Source organism: Ambystoma mexicanum, chromosome 6q, assembly GCF_040938575.1.
Source record: "Ambystoma mexicanum isolate Mex_15411 chromosome 6q, UKY_AmexF1_1, whole genome shotgun sequence".
NCBI classification, from domain to species: Eukaryota; Metazoa; Chordata; class Amphibia; order Caudata; family Ambystomatidae; genus Ambystoma; species Ambystoma mexicanum.
In genome coordinates this window covers 949,684,990-949,709,180 of record NC_090937.1, presented here as the reverse complement: position 1 = coordinate 949,709,180, position 24,191 = coordinate 949,684,990, and positions in this window count along the sequence as shown.

Genomic DNA, 24,191 nt, shown 5'->3' with positions numbered 1-24,191 from the left:
GGATTATTTATTAGCTGAATCATGTCTAACATTGAAATAAAACTAATTCAATCCAAAAGAACCTCTGATCATGTGCTCAGGTTGCAACTCTATTCTAGCCTGGCAGGATTCATACTGGTACAGATAATCTTGGAACTCCAAAAGCAATGGCTTGAGTAGGAACAGAGGTGTCCCCTGTCGGAGCAAAGAAAACATCCATCACCAAGGCTACTCCAGTTGTCCCTCCCTCCAACACCCTTTCAAGCGTAAACACTGTGGCAGAGCTCAAAGCTTCTTTAGATGTAGAGAGTACATCAAATGTTCTATTTTCTAAATCTGATTCATATCAAACATAGCAAGAGGCAAAACTAACCCCTTGCAACAATAACATTAAAGGGAACATTCTGCACAGGTGTCTCTTAATATTTCATGATAGATGTTCAATTGGAGCAACAAGGAGTACTCGACCAACACTTCTTAAAGCATACAACCTTAAATTACCGAGGACACACAGAAAGAAGCTTTGCATTGTGTTCAGCCATGCTTCAGTCCAAAAGGCTGTACTACATTCTCTTAATCCATGACACTCCTATGTGCCAAGTCACCATACCCAAGCCTCCCTACAACATCAGGTTCACGTTGGCCCCTTCACCACACATTGTTACCTTACATCCTGGGGTGCATCCAGGGCTGGAGCCATCTGCATATGGTCGCAGATCATATTCTTCCTACCATGAGTTGTCAGTAAGTGGGTAGTGACCCTATCCCCCAACTGCCCTTGCTTTAGCAGTACCATCTTGCTAAAAGTATTTTATCTGGACTTTCTATCTAAAACTCAAACAAGTGAGTGGCCACACAAAAACACCCAAATGCTATGAAAAAAGCAGACAAATAAATCACCGGAAACCACAAGGCATGCTCCCAACACCCGTCCTGTCCCAACGCCCAGCCTACACCATTACTAAGAGGAACCAAAAGCCACAACGAATTGGGCCAGTGCACAGCGCGGCCAAGTGGGGATGAAAGGCATGCACAAGTAATTTATATAATTTCCTCGACAGCTCCAGACATTTGACGAGTAATCACAGTAAATCGTATATTGAGATGTATTCCCTAAGTCATGTTCTCTGTCACTGCTGTGCAATGTTAGGTGCACTGTGCATTATACATATGCTCTGAACAGTGCCCAAATGCCTTCTAGCAGATTTTGATAACTAAATAAATAACTTGATCAAAACATATTTCACAAAAATCACATGTTCTCATTATCAAGCTCATGGTTCAATCAACTAAGGCAGACTAGGCCATGCTCTGACTCCCTCAAAGAGTACATTTAGTCTCCGAGTCTGGTTTTGGGTATGGCAGGATTGGTCATCAAGTAAACAATGTTTTTCTCCTGAGTCAGCTATTTTGCGTCATTAAAATGAATGTATTGTGCTAGCTCATCCTAGCTGAGGCTCTGGTATATCTGGTGTAGGGACATTTTAGATATCTGCTTCCCCCAGTAATTCGCTTCCTTTTCCCTAGGGATGTTTAACAGCTTACATTTCACAGTATGTTACATCAGTTTTCTTAAGAATGCCTGGGTTTATTTTATTTATACTGCCAGTCCCTTGTGCACTCTCCATTTGGATAGTGTTAGGGGGATGGAAGTTCACTTTGAAGAGCGACTAAGCATGTATAGATTCACATGTTAAAGGGAAGCTGAAAAATACTTCCATTGTCCCTCCTACTCTGGTTTTCTTGGGCAGATATCTTATATATGTGGTCAGTTAAGTATGAATGCAGGAGGATATTGTTTTAGCGTATTTCAGCCTCTGTACTCTTGGTCAGAAATCATTCCCGCAGTCTCCCGCAGTCTGGCGGACGGTTAAGATGCACAGTTCTTAGTTATGGATTCAACTATAATATTTAGAGAGTGTAACTCGCCCAATAACTTCAAGCATCTGGGTAATCCCATCCAGATTACTCTCCACTGACTCAGCAGGGAACACATCCTAGTACATTTCCCCAGAACGAAATTGTTTTCCATTTTCTCAAGGTGTTTTTTTAAAGCTTTGCCAGGGATACTTGTTGGGCATCCTGAACAGGAAAGGGTCACGTTTGGATGGAAGCGGCTAGCTAGCGTGAGTGAAATGCAGTAGTTGTTCAACAAATCACCCTCTCATTTGCTGGAAAGAATGAACTCAGAAACAAATAACTTTTTAATAGATTAAAATGTTCAGTAGCCTGAGTGGGTAATGATGCACTGTAGTAATAAAACAGTCTGGCCGCTATTGTTGCTTCGTGATCTACATTGATTGTATAAATCAGAAACCTTTGGGCTAGCGGGGAAATAGGTGTTTTGCTACATTTATTCTTGCTTTTTTAGGTGCTAAAGCTTTTAGACAGAGTCAATCGCCACTGTAGTGGCATTATCATGCCAATATTTTGTCTGAGAAAATGGCATATTTGAACTCTCCCTTTGGCAACCAGAACGCAGTCTGCAGAAAAAGAATAAAGGAAAATAGGGCATACCGTTTAGGGTGGGTAGGAATAAGATTGGGATTCACAGATCCATCAAATGGGGAAGATATGATGGGATGGAAGTAGAAGACATGCAATGGTTTAAGTTGAGGTGCACATGCCATGGTAGGCTGCGGATCAGGCGGAATGCTGACCTTGGAAAGGGCAAATAAAGAAGACTCATAGTAACAATACACAAGATGAAAAAGTAGAACTAAGGAGAGTGTGGCAATGGAAGGCCATGAGATGTGGTTTTCAGAATTGTCAAGTAGCATTTGTTTTATGCACCCCAAAAAAACTCAAATAAAAGGATCTGTGATGGTCAAGCCAAATGTCACAAGGGACACAACTAATGGTTGGCTTTGTAAACTGGCTACTGCAAAGAACCACAATGAGTGAAAGGGAATAAGGTAGAAGGCCATGCAAACCATCTTACAAGAACAACCTTTAACCAACAACTTGCCTGTTCAAGTTCGACAGTGAGGACATTTAATAAAAGCTTATAGTTTGACCTGGCCACAACTGGCAAGGGAAAAGGACTCCCACCAATTGAGAGACAACCATGGACTGATGTTTTAAAGCACAAAATCAAGTTTGCCTCTGTAATTGAGCTGTAAAGATGGATTTTGAGAATTATACATACAATTTACATTTTAAGAATACTGCCATAAAAATGTTGCCTTAAATTCGTGCAACCAATCATATTTTGTAAATAGAAATAGAAACACAATGGACACACATTTCTGCAAAGTAGTGTTCCTCGGATATTATAAGAGAGCGCAGATCCTAGGTTTTCAAATGTATCCAATAATGACTGAATTACTGAGTTAGAGACATCCCTCCAATCAGATATCTTGACCAACACCAATCACAAGGGTTTTATTAGAACCTAAAAAGGTAATGACATTATGCTGGTAGCATGCCTGTTTGGGTGCCAGAGTTTTTCTGACAACATGGGAATGAGTTGAATCACGCATCTGAGCACAGCGCACAATGCACAATGTTACGTTTTTCCTAATGTGTCCCTTCACTTGAAACAGTTCCTCAGAGTTTGAATGCAAGTCACTGCAAACGCAGCACAGACTACATGTTAAATGGGCAAAATAAGCAGTGGCAAGGTGCGCACTCCAATTCCTGGGCAATATATTACCTGAACAAGTGTCCAAAAACAATCACAGGGTTAAATACCAAAGTGTCCAAAATATTCACAGGGTTAAATCCCAATTACTGCCCAATAGTTGACAGGGTTGATTCCCTTTTTGCACTGTTGTGCTCCTCCAAGTGTCCAAAAAATTCACAGGGTTAGGTCCCAATTTGCTGCCCAATAGTTCACAGGGTTGATTCCCTTCTTGCACTGTTGTACTCCTCCAAGCGCTTTCGTATCTGCAATACTCATCAGGGAGGCTAAGTTGCCATTCAATTCAGGTGAAACCGATATAAATGCAGTTGCAGTCTCTAGGAATTATGGTCAATGTAGTGAACTCATTGAAACAATTCAGGTGACCAGTGCAGTAATTGGGATTTAACCCTGTGAATATTTTGGACACTTTGGGATTTAACGCTGTGATTGTTTTTGGACACTTGTTCAGTTAATATATTGGCCAGGAATTGGAGTGCGTGCCTCTCCCCTGCTTTTTTGTACATGTTAAATGGGATAAGCAGAATGCCTCAGTCTTTTGAGACAACAATGTGAGAGGGAATTTTACAATAGTGTATCAGATATCTGGTGTTCTGAGGGTCTTGGTAGTCACTGCTCCCCCTAGCTATTATTACTCGATTAACTGCTTATCAGCGTCTTAGCGCCTTCCAATTTTTTGAATCGCACTCGTTATCTGACTCTTTACCCTTAAGCTTAGATGATCCAGGAAGAGCTGCTTTGTAGAACGCGCTGGACTTCTGATTTTTTTACTGAGTAAATGGCCAACTATTTGCTAAGCCGAGAACATGATTGAGTTGCCCTGTTTGCACCCAGGGACGGCACCGCAAATGCATTTCAAACATCTAACACTGAGACTCTCAAACAAAAATATATTCAATTGGAATGTCTTTCTAAAAAAGAAATGAATATGTTCTGGGAGCAAGTATCCCTTGCTAACTACCAAGACAATCATTTCTTTCCGAGAGGTTTGTGTATACTGATCTTCCCAAACTTTGACAATCAAGAGGATGAGGATTTAGCAAATAAATGGGAAGCTAACCTCAATTTGAGCTCAAAGGGCATGATTGAGATACTCACCATGCATGCTCATGGGGAACATCTCAGAGTTACTAAGAAAATTGAGGAACTTAAAAAAGAAATTGCAAGCATGCTTAATCCTGATGCTACTTAACAGAAACATTATGACAAAATGAATTAAATCCTCAATTAATACCAGCATTAGATTAAGTTGCATAAGGCTAGAAAATACTTCAGAGATGACAGGGACTACAGGAATGATAGAGTTGATACATTCCAACCAAATTATGACAATATGGGGACAAAATCAAAAGGTAATACACCTACTCTCATGCCCAATATCACTCCAGGTAGTTCCTACCCGGAGTCAGAAGGGGAGCCTTCAACTGGAACAGACACAGGGGATACCACTCAGGAACTGCTCTCTAAAGCAAGAGTCTTTTTTTATTAGAACAAATCCGCCGATATCGCAAAGGTCTCAGATGTAAATTTCAAGCAGGTACGCTTTTGAAAACCTCTCGTTTCCAATATAACAAAACTACACAGCATGCCAGGGGCAGGAGGGGGATCAAGCGGAAGTGTGAGCTCCGATGAAGAACAAGGTTTAACAGGGATATTAACTCATTCCAGCGCCAAAAAGAGACTGATCAAGTAATTGAAGAGGATCTAGTCATTCATTTTTTGGACAGAGTTCTGAGCAAACCTGAGAATGACTTACTCAATAAATGTTTGTCGTTTCCCAACATTACCATTAAAGAAACAGTCAAGGAGAGTCCCGTGTGTCTGCTGTGTTGCTGTGGAGCTGCAGTCTGCTCTCTATCTCTATTGACTGTTGGGAGAAGTTATTGTTAAAAACCCTGGTAGCCCGCGGAGCAGCGCTGAGTCAAGAAGAGTCTTATGAGTCTCTGCAGGCTTGCGAGGCTCGGCCCACTCCTGAAGCACACAAGAAAGTCATCATATGGAACACGACAAGAACTCCGTGTGATAGCTACGCCAGCCACTCACCCGCCTCCAACTATGACGTGGGTGTGAAGGTGGCCTAGGGAATGCTGTGTACCACGCGAGTCGGCCGGAAGTCTCCAGCTGTAAAGCAGAAGTAAGACTTTCTGGTCCAATTATAGCATCTACCACTGTGGGCCTGTACCCCACAACTAATATTGGGAGCGAACCGTGTGTGAGTGAACTAACCTGTCCCGCGTTCCCAAACAGGCGAATGTTCTTTTGCCAAAATTCACGTGAACGTGAGAATGTCACTGATGGCAACGCTTGCACAGTGATTGATACTGTTGCTCATGTAGCAACGCACTGCTCGTCAACACCCCGAAGCGGGGCATAAGACGTGAAGACGTGCAGGACATGTACCATAACATGATAAATGGTTGTACTCTGCAAAATATGCACAATACAATCCTAGCAAACTGAAATCAAACTACTATGGAGAACAACATCCAAAATTTGGTCAAATATTCGCTAAATGAGCTCAGGCCTTACATAATGTCCTCATTGTCTATTTCAATTGCCCCAATGATGAAACTTTATGAGCAAATCAACGAAAATATAAAAGATCTGTCAACACTCTCAGCTTTGATGAATTCTAAATTATCAAGCAGTGAAATGGACAATAATCTTGCGAAATCCAAAATATGGGACAATATAAGAAGAATAGATGTATCCATCAAGGAACTTGCAGACCAAAAAAGAAATAATAGTGATGACAAGAGACTATTGGTAGATCTTGCTAGAGAAGCAATGGGTCTCCTCAAACAAAATCAAACTGAGCAGAAGGAAGACAGGGGAAAGTTCCCTCCAAATCCTCAGCATGTGGAGAACAACGTCATGTCCAAATTCTGCGAGACCAATGATTGAAGGGTGTGGCCCTAAATCGTGTGGAAAAATCCACACTAACTGTGCAGGCCTCACTTCACTTACAAAAATCATACCGCCCGAGAGAGCCCAAAGCGCGCCTATGGATCCCTTGGCCCCTGCCAATTCCATCTCGGGTCATCCCCCAAATGTATTGTGATTGCCAGTGATGCAACTAATAAAACACGTCCCGTCCCTTGTGTGCAGTCTTCACCAAATGGCCCTAAATATATATAAGTATAAGTGGCGAAAATCAGAATGATCGATCCATAATTGTTGAAAACGAACCTCAACCCTCTACGCCGGCGAATGGGAGGGCATTCCAGGCACCATCAAACTAAATGACTGCGCAATGGCGGGCAAGAAAGACAACTCCTACGCGATGTTCCAAAAAAATATGCCACTCAAGAAAATGCAATGCAGGCAAATAAAAAAATGAAAAACCAAAAATGTAAAAGAAAACGAAACAACTTGGGTTCCAGGAAATTCCTTAGAAACTTGAACTCTGTAAATGTTTTCGTCAACTCTGAGCCGCCCAGCACTAAGGCCAAAAAAATCGACAAAGTTGAAAATGATTCTACTGGTTGTCAAGTCAGTCAACTAGAAGAAGCATATTCAATCAATAAAAATTCTCCTAACAATTTAATGAACATGTCCACGTATGATGATGAGGAGTGCTTAGACCTAAGCCAGAGATTCTGTGGAGATGAAAACATCAAACTCCCAGCAAAAACCATATCTCTGAAGCCTGTGACTCTCCCCAGTGCCGCTGAGTCCAAGTGTCTGGCAGAAATTGACACTTGGTGCTGCCTCGTGTGTATCCCAAGATGACTAAACATGCAGATCTAAATATAAAAACTATGGATTCCAAAAGGCTGAAATGAGCTCCCGAAATCTCATACCAAAAGGTCCTAGTGTAACAAGACAGACCTGTAATGGACAAGAGCAGCCTTTTCCTTGTGTCAATAGTGTTTTGAACATGCCCGACTTCATATCTGGCAAACAACAAAATCAGCTGATGACCTTCAACAAGAAAATGGGGCCAGACAACGTTCGAAGTAAATGGAGGTGGCTCCCCGTTGAACAAAACACTTAAAAAACCCAATGTAAATCGGCAAAATACCATCTTGTTCTGGAACAAATCCTTACCTGCAAAGATGGCTTGACGCTGAACCGAAATAATGTCTTGCGACTGCTACATCACGTCCCGGGCTTGAGATCTATTGAGTCGGGCGATATACAAACCGCTGAATTTATGGATGAACTCCACAATGATAGAGCTCGCCTTCATATTGACTCCAGATCAATATGCGAACTACTATAAAATGCTGTATCCTTCTTACTGTCATTATGATTCGACATTCACAAAGAATTCCTTGATCACAAGGAAAACAGACAGCTGAAGGATGAAAACCTGACAAATCAAAGGACTAGAGGCACTCTGATTAAAAACAATCTTTATAATCAGCGAATATTTCAGCAAAATTCCATTGAAGCAGCTGACAATGTTGTCGGCAGAACGTGCCGCTGTGTTTGCAAAAAAAATGATAGTCCAACAGAAGCAATTCCGGGAGAGAACATCAAAATCACCTTTACTTGTAAACAAAACCAAAAGGGTGAAACTAACCATGCCAGTTCCTGTAAGAATGATACAGCCATGCCAATGAATTGGAATTGGCTAGCTGGAGTACTGGGTGGTCAAACAACAAGATAGAGCGAGAAGGCCCTAATCTCAACATTGTATCTTGGAACACTAGGTGCTTTGGTCATTTGTTCAAAGAATCCCTGAGATGGACTGAAGGTATTACCATTATATGTTTACAAGAAACGTGGATGGCTAGCTGTCCTATCTCAGAGCATTTCGATTTGGTGATGAATCCAGCCATAACGAGACAAAAAGGGTGACCTTCTGCTGGATTACTAACACTGATTAGAAAAACCTCAGGCCTGAAAATCTTGAGCTCAACTAACCACACCTCCTTCATACAGCACACCGTATTGGAATCAAAATGCCCGACAACGGAAAGTAAAAATCATTTGCACTTAATTAATGTCTACTGGCATCACAAGCTGGCAGGAACAGTTAAATTTATAAATACGACCTAATTGATGAGATCAACATTGCTCAGGAAACACCAACAAAATACTCTGTTGTGACTTCAATTTGGAGTGCATAAAAATACCTAAGACCGCTGGTAGAGCTGAAAAAAATAAATCACAGTTAAATGGTGCTTGGTATTGGAAGAGAGGAATCTAATGATGATAAATGGAAACATCAAAGGAAATATCCCTGCATAAACAACTTGGAGTTACAAGAAACTGTCTTCGAACATTGATTACTCCTATGTATCCGAAAATCTGAACCGGCCTGTACTGTCTCTGCAAATAACCAAGTCCCACCTGAGTGATCATAGTCAACTCAAGCTGTCAGTCCTCTATCTGGAGAGAATCAGGAACGGGAAGTAGATGCAGATTGTTGAAGTAGAATCAAACTGAATAAGATTGAAAATAAAGCCACATGAGGTCAAACAAATTACAGAAGCTTACTCTAACAGTTTGAGCGGTTCCACAGAAAACAAAGTTCATTACATCCATCTTTTAAAGCAATACACGTACCAAGATCAAAGTTTGAAAAGAGGCTCCTTCAAATCGAACCATGGGTACGATGAACAAATTGCAAAAAGAAAATGACAACTTTGCATGGAAATCAGAGAACATACTAAACTAGACTCCTGTGAGCAACAAATAGCCAAAAAAGCGAGTAAACAAAAATATACGAACTGACTGATCTCTCACAGAGTAATCCTCCAGCAACGAGATGCAGAAGCAATGATGTCGAGCCTAGCTAATAAAAACTTTTGGAAATTAATAAATAAGAACAGTTGCAAACAGCAAGCTATATTAACAAACATGGTTATCGAAGCCCAATGGGTCCGTCATTTCGGAAAATTGTACGAAAAGAAAGGATCAACACCAGAACCTAAGTTGCCAGAGTTATCCAAATGGGACCTTTAGTTTGAAGTTGCAGACATCTTACAAAGCATTCAAGCTGTAGTTCGTCATGGGCGCCTGGTCCTGACGGACTAACAAATCACACTTTAAAACAAAATCCAAAAGAGTGGGCAATTTTTTGTGCAAATCTGTTCTCAAATATAGCCAACAAACGAGCAACTCTAGTAACTTGGAAAAGTGTGATTGTGGTCCCGATATTTAAAACAGGCAATCGAGCGGAACCAAATAACTATAGACCCATCACACTTTTGGATGTCTTAGGCAAGCTGTATGTCACCCAGCTGCAAAAACAACTAACAAAGTGGATAACAGCAAGCGGCCACTTGCATCGCAGGCAGTCAGGCTTCATGAAGGGAGTTGTGTGTGGCTTAAACTTGTGATCCTCAACTTGTTAAAAATGGACTCAGTAAGAACAGATAAGAAGGTATATCTGGCTTTTGTTGACCTATCACAGGCTTGGCAATAAAAGTTCTGCACAGCACACCGACACGGAAATCAGAGTAAGACTGGAACAACAGGGCACCCTATTGGCACCGATAAAAATGTGCCGTGGTGTTAAACAAGGATGCCCGCTGGCGTCTATTATATTCAACCTCTTCATAGCTGATATCAGTGAGTCCTATGCAGCGGCTAAGGTTTTTCCCCCAAAGATCAACAGCAACAAAGTTAACTGGATACTGCATGCAGACGGCCTGGTGTTGCTAGATTTGACACCTATCGGCCTCCAGCGTAAACTAAACATATAACAACAATACATGAACCAAAATGGGCTGTGTGTGAACACAAAAAAATCGGGTATCCTAGTCCTACAAAATCTGCAAAACAACAGAGAAGCGGGCAAGAACAAGAAGTTTATCTGGAAGCTGGGAAAGGGACCTATTGAATTGGTGACCCAAACTGTATACTTAGGCATGTGTGTCAGTGCCAGCATTAATGACGCCCCTGGATAGAAAAAACGAAAGCCAAATGCAGGCAACTTACGGCCCAAGCTTGTATGTTGAATAAAAAATTTGGCAGATTTTTTATAATGCCTGTATTGAACTTTTACTAACAAAACGCCGTTCCTGCACTGATATATGGAGCCAAAAGTGCTCTTGGCTGTACTGCAGACTGTTGGCCCTCTCTTGAACATTCTTTTTGGTCAAAAGTCTTGTGGTTACCAAAGGGTGTACCAACTGCATGCTTAAGATATGAGCTAGGACTAATATCCATCAACGCAAGAATAATGTGGAACACCCTTAACGAATTCCAGAAATTGACTTCAGTACAGGTGGTCCCGCAATATGCAATCCCGAAGGATCCAATGACAAGTAACAGCGAGAGCATATTAACATCATCGCTCAACGTGCTGAAAAAATCAGACATAGGTTCTGACAAACAGATATTGCAAAGCAACCCAAATAAAGTTAAAACCACATTATGGACCCAAGACTGGATCGATACTGGAGATATTTGGCATAAACATAGAGCAATGAGTATGGTTCTGAGCAAAACAAAGAAGTGCAACATGACTCATACTTGGAGAAGTTTCCTGGAAGAATCCGTAGATCGATATTCATTAAATTTCGCCTAAACAAAATACCAACAAGAGAATCGTCAAACTTCTGGAACAGCAGCCCTAACATGTCGATTGTGTGAAGATTCGCTTGAGACATTAAAACACTTAACATTAACATGTCCAGTCTTGACACGAGAATGGCACCAGCATTTAGGAGATTTTATTTGGGAAAACTATCCTTGGATGCTGAAGATTGGTGGCGCAAACTATCCAATGACTCGGATCGGAAGCTGACAATTGAATTAACATTCTTTCTAGAAAAAGTAGTAAAGAAGCTGACAAAAGATGAAGTCATAGTTAAAGGATAAGAAAAATGAATCAAACTGTTTCGAACTTGACACAAGGCGGAGAAATAGTCACATGAAGAAAACCATCTTTTGTGATTTTACTTCTACTTTTTTCACTCTTATGTTTCTTTCATAAAATCTTCAGTTTTTATGCTTTTGGTTTCCTTCTTTTGTATTACCTTTTTATTTTTCATGTTTTAATTTTCTTTTTTGTTTCTATTTTATCTTATTACTGTAAAACTCTCCTAATCAAATGATCGTTCTTGATTGCTACTTTTTTATCCAGTTTATTGCATTAAACCAATAAAAAAATGAAAGAAGCAGATAAAGGGGTTCATGTAGTCATTTTAAACACTAGGGATTACATTACCATGGTCGAGAAACATCTAGCAGCACCTGGCTGTTATGTTAAACTAACTAGCAATCCTACAAAGAGGATAGTGCAAGAGTTACAAGTTTTGGGAAATGATTGTCATGCTATGGGCTACCTTACTGAAGATGAAAAAAGCATCTTAAACATTAAGTACCCTATCATGCTGACTTTGTATTTTTTGCCCAAAATACAAGAGCCTTACACCACACTTCCAGAGGTGAGACCCATATTAAGTGGGAGAGGATGAGCAAAAAAAGGCATTTATAAATATTTAGATAATGCATTCAAGCCACACGTCCTTAAAATGCCCTCCTATATCAGGGATACTAAAAGTGTATTGGAATACTTCTCCAAGATTGTGTGGCACGATGACTTTCTTCTTGCAACCTTGGATTTGGTCATCCTATATACTAATATTGGTCATGATCTCGCTTTAAGGGCAGTGGACTATGCATTCATGGAATCCTCCGCATTGTATGCCAAACATATAGATATGCTTAAGATGTTTTTGAAATGTACCTTGAGCAATAATGCTTGCATTTTTAACAACACATATTATATCCAAACCAGATGCATTGCAATGGGGGCTAAATTTGCACCGTCATTGGCAAACCTCTTTATGTCATTCTTTGAGGAAACCCATGTTTTGAGTAATGTAACATTCGCAAAAAATGTGTCCTGGAAACGTTTATAGATGACATACTCATTATCTGGCAGGGGACCACAGACTCTTTTGAGCAATTTGTAACCAGTGGGAATAATAACATCTTTGGTATTCAGCTACAAGGTCATTGTGATCCTAACAGTGTACATGTTCTAGATTTGCATATCTTCATTAAGAACAAAACAATTCAGACAAATACGTTTCGCAAACCTACGGAAGTCAACTCCGTTTTGCATGCTAGGATCTGCCACCTCAGATCGACCAACAACAACATCCTTTGCAGGGAATTTTATCGAGCCAGATGTAATTGTAGTCTGGAAGATGACTTCAATCATGAATGCTTGACACTCAATACAAGATTTCGGAATCAAGGTTATCAATGCAAGGCCATTCATTCAGCCTTAAATAAATACAGGAGTACAGACAGAGTCAGTTTACTGATCACTGCATCATCTAAGAAGGAAAATGATCAGAAACTGAGTATTATTATTAAAAACTCATCAGACACAAACTAACTATACAAACTAGTTCTCAAACCTTGGCAAATTCTACTTTTGGACAAAGATCTTGCACCGTTTCTGTCCGATAAACCTACATTTGTGTACACAAGGGTGAGAACAATAAAACATTATCTTTGCCCATCGCATTTGGATACTAATCAACAATTACTTTTGACAAGTACCAATTGGCATACACCATCTAAAGGATTTCACAAATGAGGTAATTTTACCATGTGTAAATTTGCGCAGCCAGGCTACACAGTTTTCATAGATTCTTTAGGTTTGAAGATGACTATCAATGACTTCACAAATTGCAGAACAACTTACGTAGTGTATGCATTAGTTTGTGTCTGTGGTCTGATCTATGCTGGCAGCACTATCAGGCATCTTAGAATCAGGAGTAGGGAACACCTATTACGTCTTAGTAGCCAAGACCAGCAGGTTCCGTTGACAGCTTATTTACAAACACAGCACACGCTAGCCAACAAGGCAGATATTCCATTTGTAGGCCTAAAAAAGGCCAAATTGGGCAAGAGGGGTGGAGACTTGCAGTTACAACTCAGAAAAATGGAGAGCAAAAGCATTTGTTTTTCGGTACATGGAAAGGGGTATGAACACATGTCTTTTTAAAATAATGTGTGAAACCATAATGGTCTTCCCTGTTGCTTTATGGTTACATCTTGAAATGATGATGGGGTATTGTAAAACCTTGTGCCTTGTTTTTCTTCTGTTCTAAGTAAGATTGTAACGTGCATGCTACGTCACACTTTACTGTAATTACAGGAAGTTGCCCATTGTTTATATCTCTTGTGTGAGGACGCGAGCGCGCGGCTCATAAAATATTTGTTCGTGCTATCTTAAAAACAGGTAACTTGTTGATTAGTACGCAGCGCTCCTTGTCAATATGTTAGCATGAAATTGGTTTTCCATGGGGCATTATGCAATTAGCTACTCATAGCATTCTTGTGTGAACATTTTTCAGGGATTTATTCCATTATCCACAGTTTTATGGTATTTCACCATTTTGACTATTCGTTTTTGTCAGGCATCAGTCTATTTGAATGGGGTGAGATCATAATTTATCTGCTCTACATTGTTTCAGGACTTATGTAGCCTGCTTTCATACACGGATACAAACCTTTTTAATATGGTGAATTTAACTGTCTTCAGGTTACTCAATTAAAATTTCGTTTGACGCCTGTGGCGATTGTCACGACATGTCCAATCTGCGAGCGGATTCGCATAGTATTTCTCTACAACAGAGTGACACTTTACTGGGTATGTTATGTCTAGTTTTTAGCAATGACGTTCACTAAATTTTTCAATAATGATTTTGGCTATATATGGGCAATTTTTCGTCTTCCCCTCTTTTCACAGAGACATTAATTTGTTTTTGTGATAAGCTTTAGCATGTTTTAGGTTATGATATAATCTTTCTCCGATTGGAAGTTTCGTGGTTGGCGTTTTCAAATTATGTATCTGTCCATATTGCATGACAATTCTAATGTATTTTCCCATAATTACATTAGTTCCAGGCTCCTTTTTTTTATTTTCCCCTTATTTTTGCTTATATTTAACCGGGTTTGTTGGGGTTGCACTTGGGTAGGTGTTTTTTGGCACAATTCTAATCTATTGTGATTATTGAATTAGACATGATGATGGTTAATCACTGAATGCAATATTTTGCTTTCTTTTTATCTCTCTTCGGCTTCTTTACCAAAATCCCCCTTTTATCACCAATGGTATGTCCTTTGTCTTTATTTTAATTGGTTTCTGCACTACCTTGCCATTTTGACAATTGGCTTTTTTCTGTTTAATTGGTTTATTTTATGTACTGTTCTTTTACGTGTGATGATTACTTTTTCTTTGATTTCAATACTTGTGCAAATAATATATTCAACTTGAATTGTTTCTTTGTTTATAAATGATTATTAACAGCCTTGAGGACGACCAAGTGTTGGTCGAAACACATGTCGGCTGTCTTGAACATCCATTAAATACGAATTGTACTAAACATACGTACTAGTGACTCAATGAACATATGTTCCACTCTATTACATAGGAAGAGCGCTGACAATACCAGACGTTACTCTAAGTCTTTGCTCTTACCATGTAAAATAAACACGTTTGTTTAAATTAAAATATTTATTTTAGACTCTGATTTATTGGTGGCCTCTTCCATACAATCATACATATTCAACATAAAATGTTCACATGGTTTAGCATCTTACAATCCTCTAAAAATTCTAAAAGAGTATATTCTGCCTATAATATGGACTGTTTCTAGCCGATAGGATTTGCTGTAAGCAGTTGGTTGTTAAGGCCAGTCCCTTACACAGCACTGAATGCTGAAGGCACTCATGGTGTGTAGTATGGGGTTTGCAACCAATAGGGAGCTTGTTTCCTTCAGAAAACAAAATGATGCTCACTTACCATAAAATGTTCATAAGTATGTGCGGTACTGCAGTTTCCACGGTACACAGATTGCAATACTAGCCAGCAAAATGGTATATATTTAGTCACTGCCAGAGTCATTAAGGCCTGCATCAAGCCCTCAATGAAACAACCTCAGAAAATCGCACGTCACCTGCCATGGACTCTCCCTATGGCAATATACTCCATATTCATGCAAGCATCTTCACAACTCTATTGTCCTTCCAGACCTGCTTGTCAGCATTAAACGCAACACTGTAATAGAGTACAGTTCAATGTCACTCGTGTTGCTCACCGTTAAAGAATGGAAAGCACACCCAGGCATGCCTGACATGTGATCGATGAGACAAGTCTGCCATGACATCTAAAAATGATCAGCTACACCTTTCCTTTCTTCATCATCTTCATAGATATGAAAGGCTGTCAGCCAGTCAACTTAAGTTTATTTTTTTTTAAATAAAATGCAGCAAACATAAATGAAAAACAATACATGTTATGCACATTGAAGCAAACACCAATAAATGTAGCACCTAATTTATACCTTTACTATCATATCATAAAAAGACAGTTAATATCCTAAGGCATAAAACACAGTTACACAAAAGCCAGGCAAAACATTCTAATAAGCAAAACTTTTAAATAGTAGCACAAACGTTACTCCGGTTTTAAAATAATAATTTAGCATTTATATAGCGCTACGAACCCTCAGGCATCTGAGCGCTGTTTACTATTACCCATTTATCGACCTCGGAAGGATGAAAGGCTGAGTTTGGCCCTGCCGGGATTCGCGTCTGCAGCAGGCAGGCTCTGCACGGATGTCAAAGCGAGCACTCCTACTCACTGTGCTATCGGACCGCACTTACAAATGCAAAATAAGTTGTCTGTGTTACAACCCTGCATACCAAAAAATAAAGCAGTTTTCAACAGACCAATCTGGATTCAAAAACTTGACATGCAAGTCTGTGAACTCTGTAAAATGTCTTTCTTGCAGTAGTGCCATGATGAATTACCTTATCACAACATGAGCAAACACAATAACTTCACCGGTGCCTCTCTATCCCTACACACAGAAAATCAAGTCTTTTTCCTGGAAGAGGCAAATTGGGATCATACGAAAGATGCCGCTGGCTTACAAAAGTGGGTCCATAGTAAAGGCCAATGGGTGATTATTCATACTTGAAATGTTATAGGCCTTAACTAAGCCACCTGCATTTCCGGGTTGATCTTTCAAGTTGAAGAAGCACTGATAATGCTTAGTTGGCATGTGCTTCAGCATTTATGGGAGTTAAACAGCACTCCCATAAATGTCAGGTGATACAAAACAATGTTCTGCTTGTATCTTCAAGGATTTCCCAAGCTTCATTTAATTACATCGGCTTCATAAGAGTCCACGATCACTATGCTTTATATAACATTTGCTAAATTCTGGCTAGGAATATTTTGTTACAGCTCGTAGGAGTACTACTACTAGTCGTGGGTCTCTTGCTTGCTGCACCATAGGGAATCAAGGCAGAAACATGTCTCTGGTTGCTTGTGTTTCCCTGTAGAGGGGACATGGCCTAGCAGTTTGGGCCGTCTTGCTCGTCCCCCATGCATTCACAGTCATATTATCATGTATGCACCTCTCCTTTCCTCCAACCTTTGATTTAATATCGCAAAGTTCATTAATTAGGGTATCAGGTAATAATGTCCCAATTCATAACATCCCCATGCATAATGTTGCTGGGAAAAGCCATTGGCAACATTATATATGGTGGCATTATGTATGGGAACAGGTTGCAGGGTGTCCCCTGTTCTGCTTGTAAAATATAATAATAATTCAGAGTTTGTAGGGGTGTCCCCCACATGTTCAATGTAATAATGTCTCCGCAAAAAACAGCAACTTTTTAAGGGGGGGTGAATTATTGAGACATTTGAAGGTGAGTGATGCTGTCTTAAGTGAGATTATGTCACAAATTTTGAGCCAGTTATGTTTTCTTCTGGTGTTAGAGATGTGTTCTTTAAAAGGTAAAATAATGGCAGTTCTAAGGGCGTTGTTTTGCAATGTTTGAATTTTGTCAATGATGTATTTGTTAGCTCCTAAATACAAAGCATTGCAATAGTCAAATTTGGAGAGTATTAAGGCATTGGCAATGATGATACAGCTGGCCTGGGTGAGGAAAGCTCTGCTTGCCCTAATAAGCTTACAGGTGTAGGCTGTAGAGGATGCAAGGGAGTTAACTTGTTTCTTTAGTGTAAGGGCTGAGTCAAGGTGAAAACCTAGTGTTTTCACTGTTTGGAGACTGTAACTCTATTGCCATCAATGTTAAATGATGAGTAGTTGGGGCTAAGTTTTTTTTTTTTTTTAAGTTGGCAGTGGATCCGAGGGGTAAGAATTCAGTTTTATCATCATTCAGGCATAGCCCATGTGTGGCCATCCATGCCTGAATGATGAGATATATTTTGTTTACCAAGGCTGTATCCGTGTCGATATTGCCCGAAAGGAGAATGAGGATCTGGGTGTCGTCTGCGTAATTTGTGTAGGTGACACCCAGTCTGTCCAATTTGCCAAATAGGGGCTTGGTAAAGATATTGTATAGAGTTGGTGAGACACAAGAGCCTTGGGGTACACCACAAGTTATTTTGATAGGGTCTGCTGATGCCAAGGTAGAGAAAGCTCTCATTGTACGGTTGTCCAAAAATGATTGGATCCAGGCTATGTCCTCATTTGAAAAGTGGGCAGCCGATGCCAGGTGTTTGCATAGCACTGCGTGATCCACCAGATAAAAAGCTGCCGACAGGTCAAGGAGGAGTAGCATGGCAGTTTTTCCCTTGTCATTGAGTTTGTCAATCTGTACTTTAAGATCAATTAAGGCTGTTTCTCTGCCGTGCTGCGGTCTGAATCCTGATTGGCGGGTGACTAAGAGTTGATTAGTTTCAAGAGAGAGCTGGATTTGCAGGTATGCTACTCTGTCTATTATCTTGAGGAGAAATGGTACCGTGGTGATGGGTCTATAGTTGCTGGGAATGGCGGGATCAAGGTTTTGCTTCTTGAGGAGGGGTAGGACCCATGACTCGTTAAGGTTACTTGGGATGGTGTTTGAGGAGAAGGAGGCATTGATCAGTTTTGTTATGAAGGGAGCTAAGTCCCTTGCAGCGTCCTTAATTAGCTAGGCTGGGCAGTTGTCTCCCTTGCAGTTGGATGGTTTGAGGGAGGCGATGATCTTTTCAGTTTCCAGGATAGATATTTATTTGAATTTGAAGGCGTCGAGGCCGGGTAAGTTAGTAGTTGTAGGGATGGTGATGAGTGGTGTTTCATTAGGAGTTAGGGAGTCTTTTTTTAGGGCAATTTTAGTTTGGAGTGTTTTAATCTTGTTTGCTAGGGCATTTTGGATGCTGGTGCACCATTGTTTGTCTTTGGAAATGTTGTCAGGTGGTGGTACGGGGATTCCAGCTCCCTTAGAATGGTAAATCATTCTCTACTATTGGAGCTTGTGTTGCAGATTCTTTCATTGAAAAGGATTTCTTTTTTGTATTTATTGGCAAGAAGTCTGAGTTGCAATTTATTTTCTTCAGATGGGGTATTGCGCCATATGGATTCTAGTTTCCTTTTTTGCATTCTTAGTTCTTTTAGATGTGGGGTGAACCAGGCATTTAGGTGAGCTTGTAGTTTACTTTTTTGATGTTTTAAAGGCACAATGGTGTCTAATGCTAATTTCATAGCATTATTGTAACTTTCTACTAGGAGCTCAGGATGCTGGTTGTTTGTAAGAGCATTGATAGTAGGCAGCAGCAGTGGTATGAGATTGTCTGGGGTTATGTATATCTTGGCTCTAGTGGGCAGTGGGGGTGCCTTAATTTTCACTTTGGTGGTTTGTATATTAAGAGTTAATGTAAAGTCGATGAGGTAATGGTCTGTCCAGTGTTGAGGGGTAATTTTATTAATAGTGGTGTCGCAATTCAGGGTAGCGACCCAATCCAAGGTCCTACCTTTGATATGGGTTGGTGTGACAATTTTTTGGTGTAATCCGTGTTCAGCTAACATAGTGTCTATGGATTGGGCTGGTTTGTCATCTGGGTCATTAAATCCTAAATTCAGGTTGACTAATAATAGGATTTGTGAGGAGTCTTTGGTGCTAGTGGCTAGAAGACTGGATAGGTCCTCTTCGATAGTCCCAATGGGGCCAAGTGGCCTGTATATTAGGTAGATGGTTAGTGTGTGGCAGTTAGAGATGGGCAGTTTGGCTGGGAGGAGGTTGCATGAATTGAGAGGCGATGTGGCTTGTAGTGTAATAGCAAGGTTGGTGTTAGCTATAATAGCTAAGCCCCGTCCTTCACTGTTAGGTCTATCCATTCTAATTAGTTGGTAATTTTCAGGGATAGCTAGGGATAGTGCTGGGCCTGCAGCTTCATGCAGCCATGATTCAGTAATTGGCAAGAGGTCAAGGTTATCAAATGATTGAGTGTCTGCTATTTCAGCAGCGTGGGCCACTAAAGATCTAGCATTGATCAAAGTGCTGTATAGTGTGGTTACATTAGGTGTGTTTTGGATTTTTATTGGAATGAGTTTGGGCTGAGTGGTGTTGTTACCAGGTATGGTTAGGTTTGGATGTGGCTTGGTACACCGTGAGGTAGGTTTGTATTGGGGGTTAATGGCCTTATTGCTATGACATATAAGCTTGTAGAGGTGGGGTGTGACATCTGGTGGTACACTGCCTTGAAAGAGAATGGGTTTCTCTGCCCAATAGACTGGGAATTTTTGTTGTTACTGTAGGTGATGTGAGCTTAAAGAGGTAGCCAGTGCATATCCTTGAGGATGGTGGTGATGTGGTTGAATTGTCTTAGTCATGTTGAAAGGATCTGGAGAAAATCCAACACACAAGAAGATTTTATCACTCAGAAAACACACACGGCCCACAGATAAAGCAAATTACCCATCTGACACAAACATTTTGGATAACCCAGCCATGTATTACCCAATCAGACATTGTCCCTACCTTTGCAAACCGATTGAGGAGATTGTGACCAGTAAGCGACATGAAAGGCTACCTCAGGACAAGGACATCAAGGACAACCATTCTAGATTCTGATCGTGATGCAGCATAAAGAGACCCTCCATCCAGTTATTCAAAGAGGTTCTCCTTATCCTGAACAAAGGGGATACTGGTTTCCTTGTCCTTTTTTACTTCTCTTTTGCAGTTGTTACTATTGACCATAAGACTTCAATATCTTTACCATGGGCCAACATTTACCATGAGACCAACATTTCCTGATGGGCTAAAACAGATCCCAGTACAACCTTGTATCCTAAAGAATTCTTCAAGGTTCTACCTTGTCCCTGGTCATCTTCAACCTCCATGTTGTGTATGTCATTGACACTTGTAAAGCGAATTGATCGCCCACAAGCATAATGGCACTATACCCTTAGCAACGTACGCACTGGCTGAGTACCCACAAGAAACTAAAAAATAAATGTTTTCAAGGCCTGCGTAAAGAAAAATAGGCCTCAATAGTACACAGGTGAAGAGGAAGAGAATTTCAGCCTGTCTGCAGCCAGCGAGAAAGCACTGCCTCCAAACAAAGAGAGCCAACAACTAGGAACTGAGATAGTCAAAGAAGACTATGAGCTCAGTGCTCTCTGGGGAACAAAAGGACAAAATTTCACCTAAAGATATTATGCCCCTTTTTCGTAAAAGGCTCTTAAACTTAAACCTCACACATTCCTCAACTGGGAGCCAATGGAGCTGCCGAAGAATGGGAGTCATATGGGCACCATGCGGGGGCTAAGAAAGGTTCTAGCAGCCATGTCTTGCAGTGGCTGGAGATGGTGGATCAAATAGTGCAGTGCAGCCAAACAACGTGCATTACAATAATCAATTCCACTGATTACCAGAGAGGAGACTACAGGGGCATGAAATTTAATAGGAATAAAAGGCAAAACATTGCATAGTGTCCGCAGCTTGAAATGACCCTTTTGACAAGTGGCTGACACCTGATCCACCATGGATAAAGAAAACATGATCTTGGTGCATAGGTATTTGACTGATAAGAAAGGTGTGGGAAAAGGACCCAAACTAGCGGGCCAGAAATCCGGGGTCAAGAACTGAGGATTAGCGGCACCAACCACCAGCACCTCTGTCTTCTCCCTGTTCAATTTAAGCTAGTTCCTGGCCATCCATCCACCCACAGCTTCCAGAAAACTCTTCAGCGAAACAGCCTTATTAGGCTGAGACAGATTGAGCCGCAGAATAATCTGTGCGACGTAGTAGTAGCACAGGAAACCATGTGCATGGATGGTGCCAAGAAGCAGCTGGATGTAAATGTTGAACATAGTGGGAGACAACGAGGAACTCCGAGGGATTCACATAACACCAGCGTGGCAGAAACATTTTATCAGATGTGGTTTGTTCCCAAGCTCCATGACCTGGTCGTGGAGTTTACAGCAAACTGCTTGATATTGTTTTTATGTATGGCTTGCCAAAAACCATTAACATAAGAGGCACACTACTGCGACCGCAAAGGCCATTCCGGCACTTGCATATTGACTATGTCGATATGCAAGATATATATGCCTCTAATAGGTACATGCTTATTGTTGTCTGTCCTTTCTCGAGCAGGCTTGAAGCGGGACCCTGTGCTCTTACGACACAAAATCAGTGGTGAAATTCTTGGTGAAGGAGTGGTTTTCGAGATGGGGAAAATGTGACAAACTAAGGTCACAGAATGAGCAAAACTTTGTGAATCACCTATTCAAGGAGGTCACAAACCACCTGGGAATAAAGCACTGACTCTGCACAGTGCACCAGCCACAAGTTAATGGCATTTTGGAACAATTAAATGGCCTGCTTAAGGCATGCTTATCAAAGCTAACAACAACCTTGTGAGGGCAAATCTGGCTTTATTGCCTCCCTTTACCGGTTTTTGCATTACATAGCTCACCTGGCACAGATCATCATTTGACTCTGCATTAAAATTGTTACTGGCAGGAGAATGCATTTGCCCTGCTCTTCTGCACATACAATTCCAGATGCCAACACAACTGAACTCAATTAAACTCTGAAATACGTGTCTGGCCATGTTCAACGACAAACTAGCCAACTGGCAAAACAGCTGCTCAAGTGAATACAATGAGGACACATTTCCACAAGTTATGCCCATCTATCTAGGGGACATCTGCAATTATGGGAGGAATTGACGAGAACCTAGGTTTACTGAACCCCATGAAGTCATTTATTTAACACCAACAGAAGTAAAGATCCATGTTTTGGAAATTGACAGATAAAATAGCATCACCCCCTCCAGAGAGGAAGAGAAGGGGACCAACTTAATGGGCAGTATACATACGTTATTGCTAACACGTTGTTTCTGTCATGAGACTTTACAGGAGGCCCATAGAATAGTTGGAAAATGGGCATGGCTATAGTGGGAGGATTGGGAGAGAATATTTTTTAAAAGGTATGCGTTGGCTAGGGGTAGGTCTCTTTTGTACTTTTCTTCTGCTTCTCTTTCTTTTCTGATTTCTATTGCATAAAGAGCTAGGCAGCATGCCACAAGAAAATGGAAAATGTACACTAAAAGAATAGAATTTAATGTAGACAAATGTCATGAGACGATCAAAGGAGGGCAGGACATGGCATCTGGGAACATGTGGTACGAGGAAATGAAACATGTGCGATGAGAGAGGGCTAATGATACCAACTATGTGTGCTTTCCAGTACCGCACATTACATGAACACCCAAAGAATTCTTGCCCCGAGAGGTAACAGCATGGTAGGAAGGATGCATAATGCACCTGCCTTTATGTAAAACCTGTGGACATTTTCAAGAGCAAACAGTAGTAGTTTATTGGATAGATGAAGGGGAAGAAGTGTACACTGATATTATATACAGCTGGACAACATGTCGATAAATGAAGCCACCAAGCACATATATTAGAATATGTAATGGAGAGGGCAAGGAGGGGAGAGCAAATGTTCATGACCCACAGTATAGTGTACAGCAAAAATTCTACAGGGCCCGGTGTCCCACGAAGCCCCAAAAGACCCTTGATGAGAATATGGGGCCAGTGTTCCATGATGGAAAATATGAAGGGGTTATTGTACAGTGCTGCATAGTGGGGATAGTGGGATTTAAGGAGGATGTGGTGAGAAAAATAAATGAGAGTTATCGGGCGGTGTTGAATGGACACATGTATGTTTTGACTCAAATAGATGAGAGACATCAACTAGTTCACAAATAATCTCTTGCACAATCCACTTTTTTGTTTCAGGGCCACAGGGACAACAGTGGTGGGGGTGAACACTTGCTGTGAGAAGATGATGAGCATCCTGGCAATGCAGAGTGGGACAGTAGCAGTGATCGACCACTGGTGGGCCTGCGGATCAAAAGCATATGCCCAGCTGCCTCCAGACTGGGGAGGAGTGTGCTCCCTTCTCACACTCCATAGCCCTGAACTGGTTGTGCTTTGAGCGTATTGAATACCCTTCAACGAGCACTCAGCATTACTGCAAAGGAATATGGGGAAGGAGCAAAGGGCACCTGGAGGACAGGAGTGTCCTGTTTGCTGTTCATTTTTTGTGGGTTTTCTTTGAGGATTCAGTCAGAACTTCAGATTTCCAATTATCGCATACTCCAAGTGGGTGCTAGCCAACGCTAAGCAAGGTGTTAGGACAATGCAGTGATACGCTATCTTCTGTCTAACCTGTCTTTCCAGGGTGTTTTGCTTTATTCTGTGCAGTGCTCTTGGGACATAAGTCTTATATGTTGAGGGTACTTCCGTATATACCCTCGCAAAACCTGACATACCCCCAATGTGGTGCAGAATATTTAGTAAGAGAGATATCAAACCAGTGAGAAGTGTTT